At 40.2% G+C, this 12,039-nt stretch overlaps 1 protein-coding gene across 7 annotated transcripts in view; it reads left to right on the top strand.

Annotated features, from left to right (window-relative positions):
* LOC145666536 (zwei Ig domain protein zig-8-like) overlaps positions 1-12,039 on the top strand; it is a 1,346,876-nt gene that overhangs the window by 1,254,342 nt on the left and 80,495 nt on the right. The gene's annotated exons all lie outside the window — the stretch shown is intronic.

Raw genomic sequence — 12,039 nt, 5'->3', positions numbered from 1 at the left:
TGCTAGTTCGTGGGTTTCTTGGCATTATGTGATCTACATACCAGCGAGAAGGTTCTACGTTGTTCTCTCTACCGATATAAAACGCAGGAGTATCGAGAGAAGGTGGTGCAGCAAGATCCATGACTTCAATACTGGCTTGTACTGGTATGTTTTCTTCTTCTTTTTCTTTCGGTATATTGCTCGTACATCTTCGGTATCACTGCACTCAACTCTTTCTTCATCAAAATCTTCCTCGAGCTCCTACATGCCTTCAATCCCAAATGCACTTTGACAGTCACTTTCTGCCTCTACTAACTAAAGACCCACTTGTTCTCTGTCATACACTGACATTTCATATATTACAAACACATATTCCACAAAAATAACGTGAAAATGTAAAACGAAATAAATCACTAATACGAAACAAACTTGTACGCCAATAGTCGCGCGATCTACAATAGTAGAACACTTATAAAATCATGGAACAAATCTGAGCAGGTGCAATAACAAGCGCTGAAAATTGACTCGAATGTACAGAAGGCTTTCGGAGAAAGGTACATAACCGCTTAAGGTCGAGCGTGTTGCCAATTGCTCAGGATTCTAAAAATAGAACACCTGTTCTACAATAGTAGAACGCGCGACCACTGCAGTGTTAAAGAACCCCTCTCATACAGGTGGGAACCTTTCGAAGTCACTCACCAGGTGTCTCCCTGGGATGGACACAAGAAAGGGTGAGAGAGGACAGTCATTTTTAAAAGTTTCAAATGTTTATGCAGTGCTTTTTCATTCAAATTTAATATAAATTTAAAAGTTTCAAATGTTTATGCAGTGCTTTTTCATTCAAATTTAATATAAAATATCAATTAACAGGTATGAGTAGAAAGCTGCATGTTTGTACTTTCAAGTGATAGCAGCAACTTCGTGATTAAACATTACAGAAAATCACAATGATAATTAAAAGGTGAAAAGTGTGTTTTTAAGAAATAAGTAGGTCACAAGGGGTGGCAAAACACGCTTCTCTGATTCCCCTTACCTCCCCTTGCCCCGTCATAAGAAAACTTGGTATATGAGGCGCGAGCCTATATTTTTGTCCTGAAATGGGAAAATATAAAAACAATTGGCAGGGCGGAGACAAGGTAGTTCGAAGTTGGTTTTAAAAATGCGAAGCGACAAGGTAGTTTTCTCTGGACGCATATAGCGGCTGTAGAGTGCTTATCGTGGCGGTGCATTTGGACAGTGCGTTTTGTGTTGTGCCAATCTTACAGAGTTGGTTAATTGTTAACCATGAATTGTGTTTACATGTGTTACTTCAAACTTAAAACAGGGGGGGCGCGGTGGCTCAGTGGTAGAGCGTTCACCTCTGGTGCTTGGGGTCCCGGGTTCGATCCCAGCCCCCGCCAAGTGAATTTTGTGGTGGACAAACACCGTGCTCGTCGGTTTTCTCGGGGTTCTCCCGTTTCCTCCCACTTCCTTCATTCCACCATTTCACTCATCTCTCATAATCACCGTCTCCTTTAGCATAACCGGCATAACAGTGGGACGTAAAACTTAAAGATTTCATTTCATTTTCATTTTGAAACTTAAAATAATATTAGCAATATTATAAGTTTCACGCAGTTCTCTCTGAAACTTTCATACAAAACCGGCACTGGATGCGAGCACTTGTTTAAAAAAAAACATTAAACTCTTTTTCGCCTAGCCGGTAAACTCTTCGCTAGCTAGACAAACTAGTACATACAGAGATATTCGTATTTATCTTCATTTTTCTACATATTAAAACTGTTTTTTTTATTCTTATTGTTGTAACATGTGTGTGAGCCGCGGTAATTAACTGTGCCATTACCAACCGCATCAGCGAACTCATAAACACACTAACATGGTGCAATGAGTGTCTGTATCATAACACGACATAAGTGCTGGTCAACAGCCAGGCCATTTAATACGGACACCTCGAAAACTCCGGCGAGACGGCAACAGAGGCTGCAAGATTCTCGAGACCAGCAGAGATCATCTCATCATGCTGCTGTAGGTCCAGTGAGACGGTGAAGAGTCGACCAGAGGAGAACTCCAAGCAACAGAGCATGCCAATGGGAAGAGGTGTGCTTACCAGGGATGCTGACTTCCAGGAAGGACCAAGGATGAATACGACGACGACGATCCCGAGTGTAACAGAACACTAAGATTATGTGCACGAACAATATCCGGTGAAAACAAAAGGCCTTAAGAGAGTAAAAAAAAATTTCAGAGCTTTAAAATTGTTTTAATTGTATAAAGAAATTCATTAGTGAGTGATATGTTGTACAGTGTGTTTTCCCGTGAGCTGTAAAAAAATTAAATGGTTTCTACCAGGATCTCTTTCGTCTTTCTTGAACTTCTCCAGGAGAACCAAGGTATGTGCAAAAAAAATTATAAATGTGCCCTGTTTTATTTCAGCTGCTGGGAGTATGCAGAGCCTATGAGGCATGAAAGCCAGAACTTTTGTTGTTGTAGCGTGGGTAATCTATTTGGTGATTTCACCTGGAATTAAAACTACATATCTTTGAAATTCAGAGTCTCATGTTCTTATTATTTTTATTTGGCAAATTATTTTCTTTTATTTATTTTATTATTATTATTATTTTTTTGTTTTTGCTCTCCCGATTAGTTGGTGTGTAAGAGGTATCTATGTCTGGGCCTTCAGCCATCTTATTAATATTAATTAATTATAATCATTTCCCCCACTTCTCATATTCCTCCTCAGATACCTCCTCTGCACCCCACAAAACGTGGCTTTCCCGGCGCGTGGGGCCCGTTCACTCCAGGTGAAATTTTATTCCCCTTGTATCTTTGTTTTGCTAAGAAGCTTGGTGGCGTGTAAAAGTAACTTCATTTTGTTTTTGTTTTTTTTCTTTGGATATTGCTTTGAATGAAGCCACAAGCAACCAAAGGGATTACCCACAATGTTCATGCCGTCAATATAAGCCTTCCGCGGATCAGTTTAATTTTATTTACAGTTTTGACGCGCAGAGACATCAAGAGAATTTAATGTGTTTATTTTGTTGTGTGTTTTTCTTGCATTTATTGTTTTTGTGTGTAATTAAGGAAGTTATATGATTTGTTTACAATTTTGAAGGGGGATCCAATTCAATTATTTAGAGCAGTTAGGACACTTAGAGTTTCGAAATTTTTGTTTGTGTTTTAATGGTATTGACGCGAAGTCAAACTAGAAAAATGGAAGAGTTCGCGGGTGAAAATTTTAACCAGCTAGGAGAGTTTGGTGAAAATTTAGAATCACATTCCGAAGATCGCGTTGACACTGCCCAGACTTCTCCAGGGCAGGAAGTAGAAGCAGTAGTTGTACACACTGAGAACGATGTTAGGATCACTGAACCGGAGCATGTAAGGGAACCTGTTCCGAGTACCTCCGCGCAAGTCACAGGTAACACGACCGACCCGTGTCACATGTCACTAATGACAATGTTGAAGGGAATTTCAGAGAAGCTAGAAAATCAGGAAAAGGAACAGGAGAAAGTAATGCAGGAAATTACCGGCCAATTAGGCAATCAGGAACGAAGACAAGAGGAGATAGCTAGGAAATTGGAGCAACAGGAACAGAAACAAGAGCAGGCTAGCCAGAAACTATTAGAACGGTTAGAAAGCGTAGAGAAGGAAATAACAGTTAGTATAAGGCAAGAGTTAATGCAAAATGTCCAGGAACTCGAGGCTAAGATTACTTCTACTGCGGGCAACCTGGACACGAGAATCACTGCGTCCTGTCAAGAGCTGAAGGGCTCGATTCAGGAGACGGATGAACGAGTTCGTCAGTTAGAGATAAATGCGGGAAATAGGATTGAAGAAGTGACTGAAGCTCTTAGTTCAGACCTCGCAAAGGTAGATCGCGAAGTAAACCATTTGAATAGTGAAGTAGAGAAAGTAGGTGAAAACGTCACTGAAGTAAACAATCAAGTGCAGGGCGTAAAAGAACATGTTGGAAATTTGACAGGCAGAGTAGATGGTGTGGAGAGCTCTGTAGGCCAGCTGCAGTCCAAGCTGAGACGGGCCGAGTTACGCTGGGAAGAACAGTTAGAACTGTTGCGTGATTCTGTCAGGGAGAGAAGTAGTGACGAGAATGTCTCAACCTCTGTCTCGAATACGAGAGCCGAGTCTCCTGTAGCCGGTCCAAGTAACGCGAGACAGACGTCGGAAATTTCGAGACAGGAGAGCTCGAGTGAACACACTGCCATCCCAACGAACTCAGGACCACAGCCGTGCCAGATTGCGTCAGCTTTAGGGTTTCTGCATCGCGATTTGCCTCTTCCCTCGTTTGATGGCTCTGAGACCGAAGTCCAGGCGCATAACTTCCTGTTAGAATTAGACAGTTATTTTGAGCTCACTGGCGCACCAGAAGAGCGACGTTTAGCCTTCACCACGAGATGTTTCAAGGGCATCTCGCGTAGATGGTATCAGGTGACGTCAGTGAAGTGCAGAACTTACCAAGAACTAGTTACTCAATTTCGCGAGACCTACCTTAGCGAGGAGAAACTAGCTAACCTTCGTGCTTCAATATTGACATCTCGTTTCGAGACACGAGGAAACAAAAAACCGACCGAGTATTTCCTCGAGCTGCTCCATACGAACAGCATATTGGACCCACCCTTACCACAACAGGTTTTACTTAAAGTCCTTCCAAGACAGCTTCCATTTTCCATTTACCGCTGCATTGTATCCTCGAAGCCACGTACTATTGAGGAGTTACTGGGAATCGTTGGTGAACTCCAGAGTACGTATCAGCCTCCGAGTAGTAACAGCAGGAGGGGAATTAACATGTTGGCAGTTGAAGAAGGGGAGAGAAGACAGTCACCCCCTCCTCCGAGAAACAATAGGCCGAGTAATCCCTCACGAGTAAACAGAAGGCAACATAGGAATAATGGGCCTTATCAACAGAGGGGTAGTAGAGGCACACCGCGTAATGCTGACAATAATGAGAGAGAAAGAGAAAGTTGGCAACAGCGCAGCAGCGGTATGCAGCGTCGAGACAGCAGGGCGTCTAGGGGAGCTAACGGTGGTCGTAGAGGTCAGAGGCGTGGCCGGAATGTAGGTCGGAACTACAACAACAACACAGGAAATAGAAGTGACTATGCGCAGGAGATCAATGAACTGCATGTACAAGAGCAAAGGGCTGGTCAGCAGTCGAGATCTCAGCCGTCTCGTGGCCATTCGAGATCTAACAGCCCGAACAATGCGAGAAACTGAGGTTCCCTCGCACCTCTTCAGAAAAGCGTTAGGGAAGAGTATTGTCTGAATATACCTTCTGAGCTTGTAAATGTAAATTCTGAGGACGTGCGTAATAGAAATATATTATGTGACACACATAGCGAAAACTGTGAAACAACTGTTAAGGAAGTTGAAAAAATGTAGAAATTGTAGAGATTGATAATTGTAAGAAGTGTTATGAAATAATTAGTAAAAAACACTTTGCCCATGAAGAAAATACCGACATTCGTCAACCGGAAATTTGTTTATTGTTAGAAGATGGGAAAAGAATTAGTTTGGATAAAAAGAAATTTGATGAGACGAACGCGATATTTCGTGATCTCCTTGACTCTAGTACTGGGAATTTACCCTCAAACAATGTAATTATTTTGCCGGAAGTAGAATTGTTTTGTTTGGGGAGAAGATAATGGCATTGTTGGACACTGGAGCGACCATCAGCGCTTTGTCGCAGTCTCTGTGGGAACGCGTGAAGGAGCGCAAGCCCCCACCAGCTTTCATTAAGTCCACCAATATTAGGGTTACTTCAGCTTTTGGTAAATCAATAGCCTCGATTCTGGGACAAGCGATGTTGGAGATAGAGATCGATGGTAGAGATTATTATACCACTGGAATAATCGTGAAAGGGCTAAACAGAGATCTAATTTTGGGCTCACAATTCTTTTCAGAAAGTAGAGCGATTTTAAATTATGAAGAGAATATGTTGCAGCTTAACCATCCCCACAGAACAGAGGTTTCTTTTCGAGATATTCAAATTGAAGAAGATGAATTGATAATAAGAAAATTAACCTGGGAGTTCGATGACGAGACGTAGATTTATATAATCCCGGTCTAAGTAGTATGTGCATGTCGAGTCAAGGACCGCATACTAACGTTCAGCTGAAATTGCTTAATGCAGGAGAATGTCGCCAGATGGAGTCGACAACACTGCGCACGAGGTTGGATGATGGAAGATTCCCAAACACCGCTGAACTGGCGAATGTAGTATACTCGCCCCAAGAGGGGAAGAAGGTTCGAACCTAGGCTACACCATCGGAGATTCGTGAGCATGTCGAAAAGTATACCGAATTGACTGGGGATGAGAAAAGACAGTTATACGAAGTGCTCTACAAGCATAGGGAGATATTTGACGTAAAGCCCGGATGCATTAAGAACTACGAACACACCATCGAGGTCACAGATGACAGGCCCCTAAAAGCTAGGATGTATCCATATGCACTGAAGCATAAGACCCAGGTGACCAACACCATAAATCGGTGGGTGGCGTGGAATATAGTGAAGAAATGTCCTACTTCATATACTAACCCGTTGGTAGTAGTGCCAAAGAAGGACGGCAAATTACGCATATGTATTGATGGGAGAAAATTGGGAGAGATCACGCGTAGTCAATACGACCAGCCTATACCAGCACTTTGTACGCTTCAAGACCTTTGTGATAGACGTTATATCTCATCGATAGACGCAGTCGAACGTTTTACGCAAGTACCAGTACATAAAGATAGCCAAAAGTACTTAGGTTTTCTTCATGAAGGCATTACATATGTGTTTGTTAAACTTCCTTTCGGAACGAAGCAAAGTCTAGCTTCATGTGTTCGTGCGATCGATTCGATCCTCGGAGATGAATGTAAGGAGTTCAGCGTCCACTACGTCGATGACGTAATAGTTGCCAGTTTTTCGTACGAGGAACACATGCGCCACCTAGATAAGGTGCTAGGAAATTTACGCGCAGGTGGGGTAACTCTGCGGCTGAAAAAGTGTCAGTTCGCTAGGTAGAAAACTAGAGTGTTAGGCTATGAACTTTCGCCTGAGGGCATAGAAAAGTCGCCAAAGAAAATGAAGAAAAATGTGTCAGTTAAAAGATCGCAAAACGTCCATGAACCGTATAGCTTAGAAGAAAACTGCAAACCTTTGAGAACATTCAGCACGAAATACTCAGAAATACTCTTTCCGCCCTTTTCAGCTCCTATGAAAAAAAAAGAAGTATGTAGTACGTGGAAGTACAGCACAGCAGGGTGCTACAGGACAGCCTGAGTATGAAAGAAAAAAACAGTCAGCTGTTTAACTGAAAGGAACTTCCTTCTTCCTCTCGAGCGAGCACCTCAGAAAAGGTGACCGAGAGAAAGATCATTATCTTTGTGTACATATATATCTATATTGTTGTTAGGTAGTGCTGTATTTTTGCTTCTCTTTTCGTGTATTTAGATTTTCAGTGTTTATTTATATCTAGTGTTTATGTTTTTGGTCATCAATATCAAATCAAACTATTCACTCTTTTAAGAATCTGCAACGTTGATATAAATAACCTTGCATCTTCTCTGAAGGGGAATAATATGTATAGTGCATACATATACCTATTTTACATATCAACTTTTTGCCCTATTTGCATATGGGATATTTAAATTTTCGTGTTATATTTACATTTAATTTTTAAAATAAAGGATTAGGTGTGGAATCATTAATCAGATTTAAATTTGTTTATATATATTATTATGTTATTTATCGTGAGGTGAAGCATATAATTATGTATATTCAGTGTTCATTTAGATATTAGTCGTATGTATAATGTATTTTGAAGAGAACCCAAGCTTCAGTATCTCGTTCTGGAAGAACGTAGAGTTTAAAAAAAAAAGAATAGTTTCAAAGCAGAGTCTTTGTGTGGACGCAGAAGCTAGGTGGTCTGGAAGAGAACAGTGAAGAATAGTATCCATCTAACTTTCCTGTTTATAGACCTACCTAGACACATGGAGTATATGTCAAGATATGGATTCTTATATTTAGTCTTTTCTGCGTGAGGAAGTAACATTTCCGTTCGGTGCCGGAGTGCCCGAAAAATCTATTGTTACATGAAGGAACTGGAACCTAGCATGTACATGTCGAAACGGAGAATACAAAGACGTGTGACTATTGCAAACCACGCACGCCTACAAGTCACACATATTACACTCTGTAAAGAAAAAATAGCGACACCTCAGTTCTCAAGCTAACTTACACAGAAAACCATAGTTGCAGCCCGTTAGAAGAGGAATAGAAGGAAATGAAGAGTGAGATAGTTCATTTGCGTTATTTGTGACACCTGTGGTGTTCGACATCGCTTGCCAATTGTTTGTGTATCAGTAATATTTTCGCTAGATGGCACTGAGTGCGTCTCGTAAATTATTGTAGTGAGTATTTTGTATTTCATTTGTGATCTATAGGCTGAGGTAAATAGCGTTTTATGATTGTTCTTTGCTTTCTCATTGTTTGAACAGTGTCAAGTGACAAAATTGTTGTTGTGCAGCGTTGTTTGTATGTGATATTGTTGCTACATGTGGACTGTAAACAAATAAGATGGGTAAGAAATGTGACTTGTTGCCATGTGAACAAGTCATAATTATTGTTTTGCGCAGCTAAGGCAAATCTCTAAGGGAATAGATGGAATACTGAAAATACATGATTCTACGGCAGGAAGAGTAATCCACAAGTGGAAACAGCATAACAATCGTCCCTTCGTCAATTGTGTGCAAGAAAAATGAAAGCATCACCCAGAGCAGATTGCTAAATGAAATCAATAGTACTGCCGATTTCAGGAGTGATTTCCCCAAAAATCGCTTCTGTAGTTTGACATGATCTTGGAACTGCAGTTACTCGTACAACTGTATTGTCTTGACAGTATGAAGAGGATATTACCAAGAAGAAACCGCGTAGAAAGTCCAAACTGACAAAACACAGAGGATTTCAACATGTAGTTTTGTGAGTTGATATGCAACTTGGATTTATGACAACTGGAAGGACGTCATTTTCTTCGTTGAAAAGAAGTTTAGAAAAGAGGGAAACGATGGTGGTGTGAAGTTGTGGATACGAACAAGCAAGGAACTTGACAAGGATTTTGTTTAAGAGATGCAAATATTCAGTTACTGAGTGATGGGCTTGGTTCATCGTTAAAGACGTCAGAACAACGGTTTGATGCACGAAAATATCTTCAAATTCTGGTACGTAAAGTTCTTACAACAGCTAAAGACGACTTTACTGAAGAAAATTTGGACTACTTCCTTTTTCAGGACGATAAGGCATCATGTCACCGAGCGAAAATCGTTAATACGTGGTTCAAGAATATAACTATTTAGAAACTCATGTGGCCTACAAACTCACCTGACATTAATCCAGTTGAAAATTTGTGGATCAATATGGGTAGAAGATTAAATAGACAACTATCTCAAACAGAATGGAATTCAAGGAACAGATAATCCGGGTGTTATTCCGTGAAAACGAGGTTGCATTTTGCAATAGCCTTGTTACCAAAGGGCTCCGATGATTCGCTGCACTGCAGAGAGCCCATGGTGCACATACAAAATACTAGTTTGGTATATGGTACTTCCCGATGTTTGCACATAATATGTCTTACCCTCAAGAAATTCCATTTCTTGTTTTTTGCTATTGTTGATCTTTTTCAGTTTTATTTATAACTCTTCCTATAAACGATTTTGCTCAAAACACACACAGCTACTTATATATGTATATAAAATCATTAAATTCATGTCAAAAGCCTGAAACTCTGGCGCAAGTATTAAGAATGAACTGCTCATTGAGAATATGCATTGTAATATTATAAGGAATTCATGTAAAAAATCATATTGATTAAAGTATGTTGCGAAAACCATATCCGAGCAAGTGTCGCTATTTTTTCTTTACAGAGTGTAGTATGCAAGCGTCTGTATACCAACGGACGTCTCTGGCTGGCGCAGTGATCCGCTCATTTCAAACTATACTTGAGAAGCTATGATTCGGTGCTATTCCTGTTAACAGTCTTCACCCCCTTTGTGTAGAGATGTTCCACACATAATTCTTTATTAATATGTTTAAAGTTCTCTTGATGTATTCGATATGATTTTTGTTTACTAATCTAGGTCGTAGCTAGTTTTAGCATTTATTATTGTAAAATAAAAGGCTTATATTGAAAAAGATAGTAGCTCCCACAGTACGTGAATGAAATAGGATACGTAAGAGCCATGCCACCATGTTTCAGCAGACGTCTCCTGCAGGAGGGACAAGACGACAGAAAGAATTTTCATTTGTAACTTATTAACTATCAGATGACAGCACTTGGTATTTACAATATATGCATATTTTTACTTATAGAGTCATTTTGTATTGAGTTTCAACAAGTCTTGTGCTGATATACATTATAAACAAGAAAAATCAGTGCTTAAAGAACCCCTCTCATACAGGTGGGAACCTTTCGAAGTCACTCACCAGGTGTCTCCCTGGGATGGACACAAGAAAGGGTGAGAGAGGACAGTCATTTTTAAAAGTTTCAAATGTTTATGCAGTGCTTTTTCATTCAAATTTAATATAAAATATCAATTAACAGGTATGAGTAGAAAGCTGCATGTTTGTACTTTCAAGTGATAGCAGCAACTTCGTGATTAAACATTACAGAAAATCACAATGATAATTAAAAGGTGAAAAGTGTGTTTTTAAGAAATAAGTAGGTCACAAGGGGTGGCTAAACACGCTTCTCTGATTCCCCTTACGTCCCCTTGCCCCGTCATAAGAAATCTTGGTATATGAGGCGCGAGCCTATATTTTTGTCCTGAAATGGGAAAATATAAAACAATTGGCAGGGCGGAGACAAGGTAGTTCGAAGTTGGTTTTAAAAACGCGAAGCGACAAGGTAGTTTTCTCTGGACGCATATAGCGGGTGTATAGTGCTTATCGTGGCGGTGCATTTGGACATTGCGTTTTGTGTTGTGCCAATCTGACAGAGTTGGTTAATTGTTAACCATGAATTGTGTTTACATGTGATACTTCAAACTTAAAACAATATTAGCAATATTATAAGTTTCACGCAGTTCTCTCTGGAACTTTCATACAAAACCGGCACTGGATGCGAGCTCTTGTTTAAAAAAAAAACATTAAACTCTTTTTCGCCTAGCCGGTAAACTCTTCGCTAGCTAGACAAACTAGTACATACAGAGATATTCGTATTTATCTTCATTTTTCTACATATTAAAACTGTTTTTTTTATTCTTATTGTTGTAACATGTGTGTGAGCCGCGGTAATTAACTGTGCCATTACCAACCGCATCAGCGAACTCATAAACACACTAACATGGTGCAATGAGTGTCTGTATCATAACACGACATAAGTGCTGGTCAACAGCCAGGCCATTTAATACGGACACCTCGAAAACTCCGGCGAGACGGCAACAGAGGCTGCAAGATTCTCGAGACCAGCAGAGATCATCTCATCATGCTGTTGTAGGTCCAGTGAGACGGTGAAGAGTCGACCAGAGGAGAACTCCAAGCAACAGAGCATGCCAATGGGAAGAGGTGTGCTTACCAGGGATGCTGACTTCGAGGAAGGACCAAGGATGAATACGACGACGACGATCCCGAGTGTAACAGAACACTAAGATTATGTGCACGAACAATATCCGGTGAAAACAAAAGGCCTTAAGAGAGTAAAAAAAAAATTTCAGCGCTTTAAAATTGTTTTAATCGTATAAAGAAATTCATTAGTGAGTGATATTTTGTACAGTGTGTTTTCCCGTGTGCTTTAAAAAAAATTAAATGGTTTCTACCAGGATCTCTTTCGTCTTTCTTGAACTTCTCCAGGAGAACCAAGGTATGTGCAAAAAAATTTATAAATGTGCCCTGTTTTATTTCAGCTGCTGGGAGTATGCAGAGCCTATGAGGCATGAAAGCCAGAACTTTTGTTGTTGTAGCGTGGGTAATCTATTTGGTGATTTCACCTGGAATTAAAACTACATATCTTTGAAATTCAGAGTCTCATGTTCTTATTATTTTTATTTGGCGAATTATTTTCTTTTA

Source organism: Thermobia domestica, chromosome 12 (genome assembly GCF_964235325.1).
Source record: "Thermobia domestica chromosome 12, izTheDome1.hap1.1, whole genome shotgun sequence".
Taxonomy (NCBI): Eukaryota; Metazoa; Arthropoda; class Insecta; order Zygentoma; family Lepismatidae; genus Thermobia; species Thermobia domestica.
Note: the sequence above shows the minus strand (reverse complement) of the source record. Positions and strands in the feature narration are given on the sequence as shown.